Source organism: Lathyrus oleraceus, chromosome 3 (assembly GCF_024323335.1).
Source record: "Lathyrus oleraceus cultivar Zhongwan6 chromosome 3, CAAS_Psat_ZW6_1.0, whole genome shotgun sequence".
NCBI lineage: Eukaryota > Viridiplantae > Streptophyta > Magnoliopsida > Fabales > Fabaceae > Lathyrus > Lathyrus oleraceus.
In genome coordinates, this window is record NC_066581.1 from 463,202,411 (window position 1) to 463,222,449 (window position 20,039).

Consider the following 20,039-nt stretch of genomic DNA (forward strand, 5'->3'; position numbering starts at 1 on the left):
GGTGAAGAATACTATACCTGTATTTGTTTGATCTAAAGTCATTGTTTTGTTTTGTATGGTTGTAGATTATGGAAGTTGATCACTTATAACTAACATTTTCTGGGTTGGGATGAGTTTGTGTGACAATTGCTTTAAATTATGCGTGAATATTTTGATTTCCTTGTAGTTGAATTTGCTATTATTTTTTTTTATTATTTTTTTATTACTAGAGTGATCGAAAGTTATCCGTACTAATAATATGAATTGATTTTTATTTTTATGATATATGTGTTTGTTCTTGCATTTATGTTTTATAATTGTAGATATCTTAGCGTTTGTTGTTGTTTATTTGTTTTTAATATTTAAAGAATTTTCAATTTTGCTTTAGTGATTATTTTGACGTGTGATAGTATCATTTTTATTATTGTTGGAGAGAAGAAAAAATTATCTACTCTAATTTGAAAATTTAAACTCATATTGTTCACGATGGTATTTGATATCTATATTATTAATAGAAAAAAAAACTACATTTATAGCATATTATATGTTATGAAATTATTTGATTGAGTACAAGACTATTATTTTTGGGGTAATAATGTAACGTACGAACACTTTCTTTTATTATAGTTGTTTTATTTACATGTTATAATATTTTAACTTTGCATCATATAAAAAGTGGTTTTATTATCGTTTGATTTTAATTAATAAAATAATTTTATTATAATTTTTTGGACTTCTAGTTTTGAGGACGAAACTATTTTAAAGGTGTAAGAATGTAACATCCCGATTTTTTTTATATGTAACACATTTATTATTTAATTAAATTTTATTATTTACTAAATAATTTATTTTATGTGTATAATTATGTTTTATTTATTTATTTTTATTGATCTATTTTACTTATTTGTTTCTATCTCTCTAGTTTAATTATCTATTTTATAAATAATTATTTTGATTAGTTTATAATATCAAAATTAGTTTCATTTATTTTTATACTTGCTATGTTTTGTTAATTTTATAAATATATTTATTATATTTAATAATTAAGATTAAGAGTTATTATTATACATTTTATTTTATTATTTTAATAATTCTACATAGATATGAAAGTATTTTAACGTAATATTTTAAATCAATAGTATTTAATTATGAATAAAAAATGTAAGTAAATAAATAAATATTTATATCGATTGAATTATGTATTAAAATTAAAAATAAATAAGGTAATAAAGAGTGAGTATGAGTTTAGAATTAATGGGTTAAGCCCATTTGCTTCTCTTATGAATAAAAAAAATAAAAATAAATTAAACCTATGATAATAACAACACACTACAGTGATGCACGCCATCCAGTCACTGCAATAACAACATCAACAGAGGGAGTAATGAACCACAATTGTCGAGAATTCTGTTCTAAAATAAAATTAGCTATCAAAAAAATATTTTCTGTTTCGTTTCAAATTTCAATTCGCTACTTCTACTAATTCATCGATTAAGTTATTATATTTATTTTATTTTGATCCACTCTTTTATATCGTTAAAAATATCATTTTTTTCCGATTGATTAACATCACTATTTTCTTCATATCTTTATCATATGAATTTTGATTTGTGCGAAACCAACGCTAAAACAACCGGATGAACATAAGTAATATTTTCGTAAAGTTTGAATTTTGTTTTTGGGTAATTTTCTTTTATATAATTTTGAAATTGGCATTTTAATATATTTTTTACATTTGTTTTAATATTTATTCATAAATTATCGAAAACGAAATCGTTGAAAAAATGAGGAGTCAAGGGAGCGAAAATTCGGAATGTAGACTCAAATAGATATATGAAAACATGAGAAAGATATCATCTTACTCGTGGTGACCTTTAACCGCTGTTGGGAAGAAAGGTGTCTACGGTAAGAGCACTTCCCCAAACAATTTGAAATTAGACATAAAATTGAGAGTCAGTTGAATATTGTATCTTGTTTGGATGCTTTAAGATTTTTCTTTTTATAATAATAAAGTATAATAAGATTAAGGTGTTTTAGTTATCTGGATAATATACAAAATATATATATTTATTCTCTGTTGGAAGAAATATGAAAGAGAGGAGTATAGTAATATACTTTATTTATTTATTGATTTAATTGCAACTTTGGTCTCCCTATTATCTTTTTATTATTTATTTTTATTTTAGTCTCCATATTTTAAAAACTGATTTTTGTATCCCTTTATTTTTCTTTTGTTGAGGATTTTAGCCCCCTTCAAATTTGAGAATATTTTTTTAATGACATGACATGGATAATAGTGACGTGTCAATGCCAAGTCAGCTTAAAATTAATCCAACTCATTTATGTTGTTTTATATTTAGTTTAATTGTATTTTAAAGATTTTCAAACATATAAATATATAATATAACTATAAAAAACAAATAAAATGTTAACCCTAGCCCATCCATTCTATTCCACCAACATCCGTCATGTTTGTTTCCGGTAAAAGCAGCAGATAGCCTCTACAATTTTCATCTTGTTATTCTTTCTTCTTTCACCAATAATCAATTAATTTCTTGTGTAAAGCTCTTCATCAATTATCTACTTAATCTTTTCTCTTCTCCCCATGTCATAAAGGATCTCATTTGCCTTAATAAATCAGTCTGGTTTAAGAAGAAGATGGAATAAATGTTGGTTTGAGATTGAGGCTCCATTGATGACATCATCGACCTACGAGAATCTAGAAAAAAGATTTTGTGGTTGTAATAATTTTAAGTTAGTGAGGAAAAAAATGATGTAACTATTTTGAATGGTGTGATGAAGACATGAACAACCGTGCAAAGGATGTGATTCGGTCTTTGAAAGACAAAAATGATGAACTTATGAATTTAACTAGAGAAACGAAGAAAAACTAAGATTTGTTGAAGTTGTAGATTAAGTATATGAGTTATTGTCTGGGTTTGACATTAGTGTTTGTAATGTCATTAGTTTTTGAATTAGTTGCAATAAAAGTTTTCAAGTAAAATAATTTTCTACTATAATGTTCTTGTGCTAATGTAATGCAGTTCTTTGTAATGTTCTAATTTACTGTTAAACTGATATTCTTGTTGTTAATGGTTATCTAAAGTTCAAATATAATCTTTAATTAGTGCTCTTGTGTTAATGCTTATGTTAATGTTACTGTTCGACTAATGTTTGGATTTACTCTAATGACTAAACAAATAAATCTGTAATGGACCTGTAAAACCTGTAATGTTCAACTAATGTTACATAATCAAATTTCATGAATATAAAACTTGTAATGGATCTGTAAAACCTGTAATGTTCAACTAATATTATCTAATCTAATTTTATGAAACGATAAAACCAATATTATTTATGAACCTATAATGCTTACAAAACTGAACGAAATTTCATACTCTTAATGCTGACACAAAACAGACAAAACATGTAATAGACCTTTAATTGCTGACACAAACTTGACAAACTTCATGTAATGCTTATGAACCTGTAATGCATACAAAATTTAGAACTGAATAGAGAGAGTTTCATACAAACTTACGTTTCAATTGACACAAAATCTCATCAGTTTTTTCAGAATATAGGTTATGTAATATGTATCATAAAATGCAGGTCTTGTAAATAATTGACACAAAATGTCTTGTAAAACAGGTCATGTAGAATGTTCCTAATTTCCACACACGCACGCACGCACGCACGCGCGCGCGCACGCACACACACACGCGCACACACACACACACATATATATATATATATATATATATATATATATATATATATATATATATATATATATATATATATATATATATATATATATATATATATATATATATATATGATTTCATGACAGTAACATTTTACTTAGAATTACATAAAATTTTACACTGAATTCAGAATTGAAAAACAACTTTTGTCAATTGATTTTAGAACATCATAAGAAAAAAAACACTACATAACCAATGTCATTGAAATTAACATGTCTTCATTCATTATGTAAGGTAAGTGAAGGAACTAAAATGTTTGTCTAACACTTGTATAAGCAAAACATTATTACATAACGAAGAACTAGTCCCTAAGATGCATAAGCAAAACAACATTACAACACTTGGTTCAAAACATATGACAACATTGCAATCTAAACTAGTAACTAGTCTTAGGTTGATTTCAGTGCTTGCGACCCCCATTCTATAATAGTTTGTCCATCACCCTTCATTTTCTTCTTTCCGTTTGCCTTCACCTTTTTATTGCCACCTTTCAATACTACTCTTTCAGACGCCCACCCCCTTTGCATGTTCGTTTGTTGTGTACCATACTCACGTGTTTTTTGCATTTCACGATTTTAAGACTTATGGGTAACATGCTTATGTGTCTAGGCTCATCATTTTCCTTGTTACTATTCTTCTTTGGGCAACCAATGACTCTCCTCTTGACCAGAGGATTGATAGGTAAGATTCCATCAGTTGGCCATAGTGATTGCCCATTTATTGGAAAGATAATGGCTATAAGTAGCCATCATAGTAGATCTCATAGATACACATACAAATTTCTTAATAATAAGGTAACATACAAAATGTCATGAAATGAAAAAACAAACATATATGATATATTATTACCTATAGTATGATTAAACATAGTCTTTTGGATCCTTCTTCTTATACCATATGTATGTGATAACATGGTATCCCCTATTAAATCCCACTTCCTGCTTGTACATTTCTTCTGTAGTAAATTAGCAACATATGTTTCAACACCATTCGACACCTCAAAAATTGCAAAGTTGTCATCAGAGTTCCTGGTTGTACTTCATCCTTCAGCTGTCATCTTTGTTTTTTCTAATAGTTGTTGGGTTTTAGGACTTTGGGTTCATTTGCATTTACCTAGAGCATTTTTTGTGTTTCAATCCTTAATGTTATATAGTGCTTGATTCCTTCTAGCAGTGTAATGATTGGTTTGTCCTTATACTCCAAGATTTCTCTATTGAAAGCCTCTCGCATATTGTTAACTTGCAAGTCACATTGTTATCTAGATTACAATTATATCTACTCCAAAATGCAATAAATACATCCTTCATATCTTTACAAGCATTAAAATTGAGCTATTTCATACGATTCATTGGCCTCTCCCATCCAGCTATTGTTGTAGCCTTAACTTCCCTCTATAACGCTTCCTTCAATTCCATCCCAAGATACTTCTTTGTCCAGTTGACACATAAATTTTTAACACATAATCTATGTTCAACATATTGGCTTATCTCTGGAATAACTGGTACCAATCGCTGAATTAAATAACATAAAATAAAGACATTAAGTATGTAACATAATTGGAAGGACATAAAATAACAGAACACAATGGAATACCTTTTGTTGATATAAGGTAAATCCATAGACTTTGTGTTGTATGGCTTTTAAGTTATCAAGTAACAACTTTAGGGACTATCATACCCCAAAATTTGCCCTCCCCTTTTTCTTTTCATCTGACGCATGATCTTTAATTCATCTGCATAATCATGCCATATTCATCTATATCATTCATTCACATTAGCATTTTCAAAATAGGCATCATGGATTCTTAGGTCTCTTGTTAGTTATGGTTGACATGGAATCAAACTGATGGAACTTTGGTGGTGCATCTAAGTGGAGAGGTTTATCATTGAGATTTTGATCAAGAAACCCTAACCCTTGGTGCTTGAGATATTTTTTTGTGTGGATTGTATCATGGTAATTTGATTTGGTCTATGAAACCCTAATTGTTGGTTCTTGACTCTTGTGGATCATGTAGATTGCATCTTGGTCTTGGGTTTGATTGTGGAACCCTATTTCATGAAAGGTGGTCCTTGATCACTGTGGATTGCATCATGCTATTGATCTTTGGAATCAATTATCAAGTGTGATTTGTGTCAAGTAGAAGCCAACTTTAAGGGTGATTATCTGTTGGCCATGGAATCTTGCATGGTTATTTTTTTGTTTGATTATTTGGTCTAAAGAATTGTTATTCAAAATTCAAGAAGGGCATTGCAAGTTCCTATTCATAGTTATGATTCAAAGTCAAGATTCAAAATCAAGCTTGGAGGAAATTCATTAAAGATCAAGGTTTTTTAAATTCATTATTCATTACAAAAGTCATTCAAGGTTCATTTTCAAATATCCAGTTACATCACAAAAAGTACAAAATCCAAAAACCAACAAAACCTACAACTTTGACCTACAATTAACTTTGATCAACTGTTGACTTTTTTGTTAACTAGTTGACCAAAGTCAACTCTACTAGTCCTAACCCTAATTATAATACTATCTTTAATTCCAAGCTACCCCTAGTCTTGTTCTTCATGACCCTTGGTCTTTTTACCAAAATCCCAAGCCTTGATTAATCCATGTCCAACCTTGCCTAAGCCAAGTGTGCTTCCACCCTACAAGGACATCAACAAAGCACAATTAGCAAATCAAGCCGACTTCAAAACCAAGCAAGCAAGTCTAGAACATTCATTCAAAAAAATTTAAGCAATTTTCAAACTTAAACACAACATATTACATAGTTATAATTCATACACAATAAACCATTCCTCACTCATACACAATAAACCATTCCTCACTTCAATCAAACAACCATAACAGTGCAGTGGTAAACATTTCATTTGCAAGCAGTCCATGAAAACTAAAATTTTAACTTCAATGTCATAGCTAACTCAACAACATCTCATCATATTAACATAACTGAGAAAAACTCATGTCAACTCAATCTTTTTTCTAACTTCAGCTCTAGTTTCAAATTCAAACTAATGCTATTGAACGCCTTGATCAAATAACAACATAAACAAATCAAAACTTCATACATTCAATCCAACACATGTCATGACAGTTCAAGCATAACTCATACATTGCAACAATATGCATTCAAACTGATTTCAAATACAGTCAGCATAGCATAAACATTGCAACAGTTAACATCGATTCTTATAGCATTCAACTCAATCCATATGAACTAATGCAACATCTCTAACAATAACAAGTTTCTAACAGCCAACATAATTGCTTAACTAACAAGTTGATTCTACTAACACTTCCATTTCTAGCATTCTAACCATTAACATTCAGCATGCACGACATTCAACATAACCTGCATCAATTCAATTTAAATTTACCACATTTCATTATCATAGCTCCAACCATTAACTTCCAATTTAATTATAACAGTTGTCTAACCATAACTCTAAAAGTTCATTCAACCTCCAGCTAAGCTAGCTTCACAAAAGCCCCTAATACATCATGTATAACTAACCAACTGCTTTCACTAACTAACCTACAATTCATCATTCTAACTAACTTCACATTCAAACAAACTAACTTAGTCCACTCTCCTAATTCACCCACACTTCAATTCTTCACTAACTAATTTTCAATGTCAACTACACTAACTGCATACTTAACTGCTACTAACAGAAAAAAAAATTGCACTTAACATTCATTAATTTCAAATTCAAGCTCCTAACTGCCACTAATAGAAGAACTAACAAAGTTACATTCATAGCTAATTTCCTCTTGAATCCACTTAACTGTAACTCTGCCCTAACTTTGAACAAACCCTGCCCAGATCATTGCCCAATTCAGTTGCACAATCACTTTATATAATCATAACTCAACCTTCAATCTGCTTCAACCTTGACCATTATGCAAATTACTCTCTTTGCAATTCATCACTCTCAAATCTTTATCCCTCACACCAAAGCTTCAAACACTCCATTGTTAAGCAAGATTCACCTTGAAGCTTGCCGCAACAAAAGCTCAGCCTCTATCCTACACTCTCACACACGTAACAACATCAAAAACAACTCCCAGGGTAATAACAATAGTCATTCAGAGGACTCAAGGAAAGAGAAGGAGAAGAATATTCATACACAACTCACAATTTGAGCAAGAAATCAAAGGCATTGTACCTAAAGAAGAAGATCACTGGATTTTCTTTTGTCAGCACCAATCTTGAAGAGCCGCCTAATCTACTCCGATAGGTAAGCCCTCAGACCTCCACAACTTTGTGCCTTTGTACACATTCTCTTCATTATCTTGTTGCTTGTGCCTCATTGACTAGAAGCCCTAAGGTTTAGACAGTGTTCCTCTTTTAATCGGAAGTTAGGGTTTGATACTCTAAGTCCTTTGTACACATTCTCTTCATTATCTTGTTGCTTGGGCCAGTTTGTTTTAGCTTTAAAAAAATGGATTTTTTCTTTGTATTTTTAAAAATGGATTCTACAAAAATGTTTTTCAAAATATTATAAGTTTTTCTAAATTTGTTTTTTATAAATTAAAAAATTGAATTGTTCATTCTATAATATAAATATACATTATTGAAGATCAAAATATAGTCAAAATCACAAATTTTTCAAAAAGTTGTATCTTACAAATGACTTTTATGAAAAGCTATTTGAAATAGCTTCAAAATTAAGTGATTTTTTGAAAATTTGATATCCAATTTTTTTTTCGATAAAATGATGAAATACCTAAAATAACATTTTAAGAATAACTATTCAAACCAAATTTTCATTTGAAGCTTTTATAAAATGTTTCTTTGTAAAATATTTTTAGACTAAAATATGTAACACTATAAAAATCATTTTAAAAAAAAAGCCAAAACAAACGGGCCCAATGAGACAAATATTCTGATAGTTTTTTTTCATGGGTTGGAAGAGCCCCGCCTTCAGAAGCAATTTCCAGTGCGGCATGGCATTTTTCCTGTGAAGAGATGCATTTGAAAGGAGAGAGGGAAGTGAAACAAACTGAAATGTAAAACGAGACTTTTCTAAAAGACTCCTCCCTCCATTCAACTTTGGATTCGCTCGTGTGGGCCTGCCATGGGACCATAGAATTTGCTATTCACAGTGCCCAATTTCTCTATGCACCCCTTGCTGATTGCATTCATCAACCCTGGGCTTTCAAGAGAAAGCCCAACACCTTTCTCTCTTTGCCACACACCATCTGGTCAATACACCTCCCTACAACCTTGGTGTTTTATTTTTAGTTTAATTCTATTTTTACTTATTTTTTTAATTCATGAAAGATGCATAAAAATACCTAAAAAATGTTGGTGTAAGCCCTAAAGGCCAATACTTTTGGTACTTGTATCGAATTATTTATTAATAATAAAAGGTTTTTTCTTTATTATGTTTGTTTGATAAAGTCCCTAGAATAGCTAGTCCATTTAATGTATCAAGTGTGACTTAATCATGAGATCCCATTAAACATAAGGACAATATTCTTAAAGTATTCGTAGTCGAGCTTTATTGTGAAGTGGGATAACATTAAAAATTAAGACTATTATGTATATAGACTGATGATCACATCTCATAGATCATGGACAAGGAGTTATCAAGTCTTAAACATAGGTATGAATATTATGAGTAATATTTATACTGGATTGACCCGCTATGAGAATACTATATAGAATGTTATACGAAGTGTCATAAGTTATTCTTATGGTGATAGTGGTGTATACCACCCTTCGACGTGAAACCACTATGGACCCTAGATGTAGAATCGAGTGCTTTATTGTTGATCAAACATTATCCGTAACTGGATGACCATAAAGACAGTTGATGGGTACTCCGCAAAGCATGCTGAGGGACATGAGTGACCTAGATGGAATTTGCCCATCATGCGTAACAGGATGAATGTCTAAGGGTCCAATATTGAAATGGACAAGGATGACACGGTCTATGCCTTGCATTCAATATAGACATAAGGGAAAGGGGTAATTGTACACATAAGTATTATCACAAAAGGATTTGTCAGATCACATGACATTTTCATGTCTTGGGTAGCAGCGATGTGTTGCTAGATACCGCTCATTGTTTATTATGTTAAATACATGATTTAATATAATTACCAATGTCGCAAAAACCTACAGGGTCACACACAAAAGGACGAATTGATGAGAGATAAAGTAAATAAGAAACACCGTAAGGTACGGTGCACTTAAGTGAATTGTATAACATCGTAAGGTATGATGCACTTAAGTAGAATACAAAATATGACAAGGTACCACACGCTTAAGTGATTTTGGTTTATCATAAGATATGGGCCACATACACTTAAGTGGGCTTTTTAGTTTACAACCTACACAAGTGGTTCTATAAATAGAACCCTTGTGCAGAAGCATTTGATTAGATGAAATTTCATTTCATTTCTCTCTCTCTCTCTCTCTCTCTCTCTCTCACTCAAAGCCTTCATTCGTAGAAGCTAGCATCGAGACTGAAGGAATCCATTTGTGTGGACTGAGTAGAGGCGTTGTCACCATTTAATGTTCGTGATCACTCCTTAGATCTGTATCAAAGGTTTCAATCGCCACAAGAGGTAACGATTTCTATCACTGATCATGCCCATTCATAAGGATCACTAAAGGAGAAAATTTTAATTTCCGCCGCGTTTTGGATCACAATTCTCCTTCAGAAAATAGTTAGTTTAATTCATACTTAGACTAGACTTTGTTTAGACTTTAATTAGAACTTAGATTTATATTTTCTCTTTATTTTCAATTCAAATTCATTAGAAATTAGAATGTTTATTTCTTTTTATAATGTTTTTAGTATTCAAATAAATCCATGTGCTTTCATAACTTGATCCTACTCCCGATTGATTAATATGATTAAAGTCTTCTTTGATAAACTAATCCTTTGATATATGTCTGGTCCCTCTATCCAGTCAAGTGATCAAAGTATCTTGATCACTTGATAGGATTAGTTCTCTGCACTGACATGGAACTGGATCTCAATTCAAGACAACTCAAGTTCAATACTTCACCCTTCAATCAAGTCAAGATTGCATAATCAAGACCTTGAAGACTATGGGCGTAGGACTAGAGACTGGATTACTATTCAAGCACAACGAAGATTCTCCTTTCAACACTTGTCAATTATGATGTGAATTGTGTGCCACAAGCCTTGATGGATAATATCCACAAGTATACGAAGTGTATTAGAGTAATATAAAAGGTTATCGAGGCCACTGAGACCTAATGGCCAATCTATCATTTTTTGTTGCTACGATGTTTATCTAAGGCGGTCATAAAATAATTGAAATATGAACAACAAAGTGAAAATAATAGACTTAAATGAATTCAGAAATGTAATACTGGAACGTGGCTCTCATCGATCAATAATACTCTTATTATCCTTAAGTAAAACTACTTACGGGACAATGTTTTCTTCCTTAAAAAAGAATTCATTAATAAGGAACCATCGCTCTCGCGTATTCAGAACCAAGTTTTACTCTCTAGTTTATACCGTCCGCTCTCGTGTGCCTGGTACATTTTGCATTAATGTAGTGAAAACCTATTTTTTAAAAATTAGATTCTGTTTCTTAGTTAAAAAGTGGTTTTTGTTGGAAAATTTAACTTTAAAGGGTTCCCGACTTTCGCTCGGATAATCGGATTCTAAACTTATAAACGCGTCCGAGAATAGTTTTAAAATCAATTTCTAGAAATATCAAATTCTCCTAATTAATTAATAAAGTGCTCTTGCGGTGTTTATTAATAAAAAACTTAACAATTTTGATCATAAGTACTAGACGACTTTCGATCTTATTCGACGTATCTACGGTGCTACTCTCGTAGTAACCGATCAATTTAATTTCCGAAAAATTGAGATATAAACCAAAACAGCCCCGATAGTAATCCTAAAGAAATAAAAGACTGAGTACTGTCGAATCGACGGTCCTCACATTCCCACACTAGTAGATTAGCTGGACATGGTCATAGCAAACAATAAAGCGATGGATTGAAAATTAGAATTAAACGTATCAGGCAATTCAATTAAAATTACGAATGTGCAATGGAATAAATTAAACTTCAAAATTAAAGTAAGGCAAGAAAATAACAAGCATGCAAAATAATACTGATAATAATAAGAACCAACTCCAAACAGAGTCTTGAATCTGGTACAAGGATAAATTGAAGGAAAACTTGAACGGGAAAGTAATGCTGGCAAGATTAATGCTACAAAGTAAAGTGCTCAAACTCAATAACAACAGTAATGCAATAATCCTCCAATGTGAAGAATTAAAGCTCTTAAAAATATAAATATATGGCTTAAGTTGTACTAGGCTTGGATGATCTCAAAAGTGAGTTTCAATAACTATTTATAGTGCTACAAAGCCTTGGAAACCAAGTCACAACTGCTGAATTCGTGTTAGAGAAAAAAGGGGAGTAATGAGGAGTAATGCTTCAACCAATTTGACTGCTTCGCTTTTATAGGGGATGACGATCACCATACCCCATGTGGAGAATGCCACCTTCATAAAATATGGAGACTTGGTCTTTGTGACCATTAGGTCATGGTACACCTCAGCCACATCATGGCTACCTCCATAGCGAATGCCATGCTGGACGCCGTGAGTGCAAAACACACATTTTTCTCTGTTTTTCATCCGATTTACCTCGTTTCTTCACGTACGTATCTCACATGGTTAAGTACTGGAAATCCATAAGAAATACCAACATAATACTAGAATGAAAGAAAAACGATGATAAAGCATGTGAAAATCGAGCCAAATATGTGGTGTATTTCGGTATTATCAAAATCTCCCACACTTAAATCGTTGCTTGTCCTCAAGCAAACGTTCATGCTCATAAGAAGAAAAACAGTGGCACTCAGGTAGTTATTCTAGGCTAAAGACTATAATTCGCTCAAGGTCATATTGATAGATACTAACTTGCAAACTAAGGGTATCGTAGTAACACATTCCGCATTTGCGGTTATAAATCTCCTTCCTATACAAACAAATTCACATCATGTCGTCATGCTTAGGCCTAATTTATTCACCTATTTTTCATCCTTTTTTATTCAGGCACAATCACATTAAGCCCGTTATATGTACACATATTGCAAACGAACTTGTTAGTGATCATGATCCATATTATGTCAAAATTTTGACGAATATGCAATATTCTTAGAGGTTTCGCAACTGTTAGGCTAAATGACCAGGTGAGGGTCACCTAACTTAGAAGGCAAATTCCTTTTTCTTTTTCTTTCTTTAGCACGGGATCATTCACCTATTTGCATCAGTCCGTTTACTCAGAGGTAACTCAGATGACACTGATTGCTAAGATAAACTACTTAAAGACTCATTTAGGGGTGACATAACAAGTATCCAAATCGATATATATATATATATATATATATATATATATATATATATGTTGGAGACTTATGGTGTTAAGACAATACTGCTCTTTTGGGGATTTTCCCAAGTCTCTACAACCTATCCTTAACTTGTCTAATGACCTAAAATTTCAAAATAAACACTTGTTTTCTTTTTCAATTTTTTTGTTTGTTTTTGGTATGGCTCAAGAAATGGAAGAATTAATAAATAGCAGAAAACCACACATAAAGACTCGACATCACATGCAATGACACAACAGACAAACTAAACTAGTGAATGAAATCCTAAGTAATCATACTAAAACCGTAAATCTAGCTAAAAACAATAATAATGAAAATAGTAAGGTTCCTCTCCCACACTTAAACCGAACATTGTCCCAAATGTTTCGATAAAAGGTGAAAAAGGAATGGTAGAACCTGAACGATCTACTACTGATGGCCTCCACTACCCTCTCCTGTCTAGTTTTGATGATGTGGATGACGACTTCTGCTTTGGTGGCGTGAACTCTGGGATATCTTGAGCTGCTGAACTCGTGCCGACAGCGAGGCTTTGGACGCCTGTAGACTTTTGAGGTTCCCTACTATAAACTCCTTGTTAGCTTACACAAGAACAAAATCACGTGCCTACGAAGCTTGTAGACGCATTTGTTGGGCTGCCATGGTGGCTTGGGCTTCCAACACTAATCGTAGGGAGCACTCTGTTTGGCATTGTGATTCCCGTATGAACTCCATCATATCTTGTTGTAGCTCATACATGGCGTAAAACAAGCCATCACGCTCCTCCTCATGAGCTCTCTGTTCCTGCATCATATCTTTGTCATAATAGAAACCAAAGGAGGTACCTGAAAAAGGGTTAGAAGGATCATGTGTAGTGTGTGTATCTGAAAAGTGTGGGGGAGAGGGGGTTATGAACGAGAGACATGTTTCTCCAATCATACTCGTCATCTGTATCATCATCAGTTGTATCATTCTGAGGGATGTTTTAGGGTACCTGGTTAGTGGTTGGGGCAGCATGCAAATCATAAGTCCAATTTCTCTCCTTCGTACGTCGATACGATTAGGACAAGGCAAAATAACACTCTCGATTTCTTTTTTGTGAACCATGAGGTGGTATCCTCCTTCCTTCCAAACTCTACACAAACCACTGGTTTCTGAGGATTTGTAGGTCAATGGTGTGGGGTGGTAGAGGTTCTAAAGTAGTAAGTTCCTGATCGAGCTCTAGAGCACGCGCAAGGGAGGTAATCAATCCTCCAAAAAAATGGCTCCTTTCTTTTTCAAAACTGCACACATGTAGGCCATCATGAATGGGGCCGAGTTTAATGGTTTATGTGTGAGTGCAACTTACAGATAGAACATCTCTTTGGAATTCAACTTATTTGCATTTTCCCAGCCAAAAATGGTATCTGCCAACATTTGGCGAAAGAAACGGATGGCCGGGTTATGAATTTAATATGCCAAGTTATCCTAAAAAATGTTTGTCGAAAAACCCATTAATTCTTTCCAAAATGTACCTACCTCAAATGCTCAATCAGTTTCTATCAATGCTTCACACGAGACACCTTCCCCGTGGGGAAATCTCAACAACTCTGCAATCTGATTAGTAGTATACTTATATTCTATATTGAACATGCGAAATTTAAGCGTGCCTACAGTGCTTACTATGTTTGAATTAACAGAGTCAACAAGTGAACTTACAAACTCCCGTGTCAAATTCACATAAGTGCGGTCTCTATGTTCAAATAGATATTGTAATCCTAACATTTCTACCAAATAATACACACTATTGTAAATCCCTAGCCTGTGCAAGCAAGTGTTGTCGATATACCTCATGGATAAAATGTCGTGGCTCAACAAATCTTCAGACTTCTTCCTTTGCTTGGTGTCATCCCTCCCTTGTCGAAAAACGATACTTCCATCACCCATTGCTGCCATTTTTGTTGGTTTTGTGGAAAAATGGAGTATTTTGGTGAAGGTGTGAAAATGGCAGAATTTGAGGTTGATGAATTGGTAGATTTCTAGAGAAGGTAGTGGTAATTAGAGTTATGGAGAGTAAATGTGAGTGAGTGGGGTTTCCATGTGAGTTAATGGTGGAATAAAATGGGGTTGGGAAAAAGAAGATAGTTTGAAAATGGGGAAAAGTGCTTTTTCCGCTTCTGTCCCGTTTTTGACGTTCCAGGACCCGTGGTGAATGTCACAATTTCATGGAAAACACCATATGGGTTATTTTGGCAAATGGGCTTTTGTTGTGAGTTTTTGGGCTTTTGGGGGTGTTGGGTGGATTTTTTTTGGGGGGGGGGGGGTGTTGGCAGTTTCTTGAAGGCTTGCTTTGCTAGATTGTCAAAATTGAAAGATGAAACTTGCATAAAGGTTAGAAATAATAATAGTACCAAACAATGTAAGTGGAAAATTCAAAAGTTAACTGAAAATAACAATGAATAGAGATGAAAATAATCCTGAAAAATTAATGTTAATAACGGAAAAAAATGGAATGAATTTAATGGACATTGAAGTAAATCTAATGATGGAAAATTAAATCTAATTGGGACAAAAATGAATCTAAATACGGTGAAATAAATAATGACTGTGAGATATAACCCCCCCCCCCCCCCCCCCCCCCCCACACACACACACATAAAAGCTAAGCAGTGACCTTAATGCTTTCAATGTATCTAATGTGAAGGAGACTGGTGGATAGTTTATTAAATAGACATACACGAGCGATCCTGAGTCTGATGTGGACGTGACGCCCGAGCTTCTGTGACCTGACGTCGAAGACCGTGGATCTCCTGGCAGAAGTAACTGTTTCTTCGACATGAGTGTCATTAGCCACTTCCATCTATAAAGTAAGGTCAGTAAGTTCTTCGCGAAGGGCAACCATCTCCCAGCGTATGGCATTGAGCTTATAGTCAGTGTCACTCCTTTGTATATTGATATTATAGGAAAATACGGTTATCCTATCTGAGGGGGGTGTAGGGTGATACTCAGAGGTATGAGGGGTGGCAGGTTTGGTTGGTGTCTCTCCTTGGGCCTCTAAAGCCTAAGTCCAATTCTCCCTATTATGGATATTGGTTCTTTTGTGGTGTGGTAAAGAGAAGTGGTGAATGACTCCATGGTTAATGAGGAGTTTGTAGTGTTTAGTGCTAAATAAAACTCGTCTCACCAAGCTGCGATCTAGACAATGGTCCATATCTATAAGGGTGTAGCCACAATAAGGAACTAAGTGAGAAAGTTGGTTCAACAGGCCTAGGGTATAAACAATGTGAGTAACTGACCCACCTACATGGATAGGTCCTACGGTAGATAATGCAATATGCTATAGGTTTTCTATGAGGAAGATGCCAGATTCAACAGGACGGGACTGAGTGATGAAAGAGAAAAAAATATCTCCTCTACACTGACATGCTCACTATTTTCACTTCTATCAAAAAAGGTTTAGGCTAAAATCATCTGAAAGTACCTAAATGTCGAGTTATAGATACAGACGGAAATTTGGGTGGATGGATCAGGGCTTTCCCCACCTGTAATATCTCTCTAGAAAATGTGTAGCTCTTCCTGCATAAAATCATAATGAGGAACTTCAACTACATCATCCAGGCCACTCTAAAATCCTAAAAGGTTAGCAAATTCCCGACGAGTAAACTTATACTCATGCCCAAATAGTATAAAGGTGATTAGTCCCCTATTAAATCCACGACCATGGTTAGGCTGGTAGGTAAGTGAACTAAGGAACTCTAGGGTAAGGTTCTGGTAAGTGACGTTCATAGCCTCAGAATACTCATCCCACTGGAGTTGGTGACACATCTATCTAACACAAGCTTCGAGCCGTAGGGATTCTAAGCAAATGAGGTCAGGGTATATAGTGGGAATAAAGAGTATCTCAGATAGGACCGCATAATATTTCCTCTAGATATCATCTCTGAACTGAACGTGCATGTCATCAAAACTCTGCATCCTGAAAATATGGTTAGAAAAAATAGACAATGTAGAGCGATGGGACCTAAAATGTAAGCATCACACAAGTTAGTCCTGTTAAGAAACTAAATAAATAATTCATCGTTATATATATATATATATATATATATATATATATATATATATATATATATATGTGTGTGTGTGTGTGTGTGTGTGTGTGTGTGTGTGTGTGTGTGTGAGTGTGTGTGTGTGTGTGTGTGTGTGTGTGTAAAAATAGAATAAAGGGAATCATGAGTTGCCTCCCACGTGACACTTTGTTTTACGTCGGCAACTCAACATTTTTTTGAAATTAGGTTATTGGTGCAACAAGGGGTGGTTCTGTCAAAGCGTGGCGAGAATAGTAGGGAGGAATATTACCGATGTTATAATGTTTTGATCACACTAAAATTTACGTATTTTTGACTCCGATTTCACATGCATTCTAGTCATTTTATTGTCGTTTTGTTGTGTTATTACTGTGTTTTTCTTTGGTTACAGGCTTTTACCTTAATAGGAGCCCCGATCGAGAAAAGGAGCGAAAAAGAGCCAAAAACCCTAAAAATCAACATTTTGCTCTTATGGCCTACCCCATGGCGGGCGCCACAGTCCAAGCCATGACGTGTCCAATTCAAACTTCCATCAACTCCCACGTTTTCCCACCTCTTCCACTAAGGCGCCCCACTTTGTGCTTGTGGCGGGCGCCATAGCCTTGTGGCGGGCACCACAAGAAGGAATCGGTTTCCTCTATTTTCAAGTTGAAGGGCATCCAAGTCAATTCCACCTTTTTTATTTGCCTATAAATAGAAACGCGAATTCAGTTTTACAATCACCCAAACTTAGAGCTGACGAAGATCCGAACGTTGGAACAAGGCGAAATCAGAAGCAACTTTGTTTCACTTAGGCATATATTCAGTTTTATAAAGTGGTAATCGCTTCGCATTGGAGTGTTACCACAATTGTGTAATTGAGTCTGTGATAGAGTCTATACTCGAGTTTGGAGCACTTTGGAAGGAAGTTAATCCTGCCACCATTTTCTTTTCCGCATTGCAATTTACTCAGCCCTCCGATTGGAGCAGGTTTTTATTACTCGCCTTTACTTTATTTATTTCCCGCACTCGCCTTTACTTTATTTATTTTCCGCACTCGCTTTTACATTATTTATTTCCCGCACTCGCTTTTACTTTATTTATTTCCCGCACTCGCTTTAAATTATTTACTTTCCGCACTCGCACTACTTTTATTTATTTCTCGCACTCGCACTACTTTTATTTACTTTAATGCACTTTTACTTTACCATGTCTAACTAAATCTAAAAGGTTAGAATGTAAGGATCGTAATTAAACCAATAATCTGTACAATTGTTCGTAGAAACGCTTAAGGGCTATTTTAACTTTCAAATTAAGTTTTTCCGCACTTCAATTCCGTTGGGTAAGATCGAAAGCCGTCCAACGTCTTTTTAAACTTAATTGTTTTTAACTATTTCAAAAACAGCGAAAGCGCTTTGTTTAGTTCATTAGGAGTTTTTAACATTAAGAAGAAAAGAGATTTTAAAACTATTTTCAGACGCGTTTATAATTTAGAGTCTGGTTCGTAAGAACCTCTTTTGGTTAAGAAATCCAGGTTATAATACTTTTCAACTTAGTCAAGATACTATATTTCTTAAAAATAGGTTTACTACTTTAACGCAATGCGCGCCTTTTTATAAGTGACAATAAGAGGGTTTGATTATCGAGTACAACTCGGTTCTGAATACGCGAAAGCGACAGTTCCTGTTAAATTAGTTCTTTTCAAAGTAGGAAACATTGCCCATAAGTAGTTCTATTAACAAGTACTTGGATTATCAATTGATTGCGTGAATTACATTCGACCCTGTCTTTATTAATTATATTTTATTTCAGTACTTTATTTTTCAATTGCACACTACAAAAAATACCTATTTTAATTGCCTTTGATAAACACCATAACAACAGATAACGATAGATTGACACTTGGTCTCTGTGGTTCGATAATCTTTTATATTACTCTGACGCGTTCGTACACTTGCGAACATCAAGTTTAACAACGCATCAAGTTTTTGGCGCCGTTGTCGGGGACCAATTTTGTCAAATTTCATTTTCCTGTTGTTATATCGTTTAGACTTAGGTTATTTCCCGCCGGTCGATGCGAAGAACTCGCAGCACCGGAAGTTTAAGCTTAGTAAACCCTCTGGCGGAACCTGAATGTTACGCTCGCGCACGTTTATTCTTTCATAGAATTAAGAGAGCTATGGCCGAAGATCAAAACCAAAGACCTCTTAAGGACTTCGCTCAACCATCTAACGAAGAACCTAGTTCTAGTATAGTAAACCCAATCATCCCAGCTAATAATTTTGAACTTAAACCGTCCCTGTTGCAACTAGTGCAACAGAGACAATTCGCGGGTCTCGCTACCGAGAACCCTAACCAACATTTAAAAATATTTCTTCAATTAGCAGATACTTTTAAAACCAATGGAGCTTCTCCTGAGGCAATACATTTAAGATTATTTCCTTTTTCCCTCAGAGATAAAGCTCTATCATGGTTAGATTCCCTTCCACCCAATTCCATTACGACTTGGGATAACCTTAGAAGAGTTTTCCTTGCTAGATATTTTCCCCCGAGTAAGACCGCCGTTCTTCGAAACCATATAACTAGATTTACCCAAAACCAAGAAGAATCGCTGTTCGAAGCTTGGGAGAGATATAAAGAGTTGTTACGAGCATGCCTACATCATGGCTTAGAAAATTGGTTAATCATTCAAACCTTCTATAATGGACTTCATTATAACACAAAGATGACCATCGACGCTGCCGCAGGCGGTGCTCTGATGAACAAACCTTACCCTGAAGCTAGTGCCCTCATCGAAGACATGGCTCAAAACCATCAATCATGGGGAGTCGAACGAGCGACAGTGGAGAAGAAGGAAACCCAATGAGGAGTGC

The 20,039-nt window shown here is 34.1% G+C and overlaps 1 non-coding gene across 1 annotated transcript; it reads right to left on the reverse strand.

The window, feature by feature from the left end:
- Window positions 1-19,729: 19,729 nt before the first annotated feature.
- LOC127133987 (small nucleolar RNA R71) lies at window positions 19,730-19,836 on the reverse strand. Its single transcript, XR_007807772.1, has one exon. It is a non-coding gene; the product is annotated as a small nucleolar RNA R71 (small nucleolar RNA).
- Window positions 19,837-20,039: the final 203 nt, after the last annotated feature.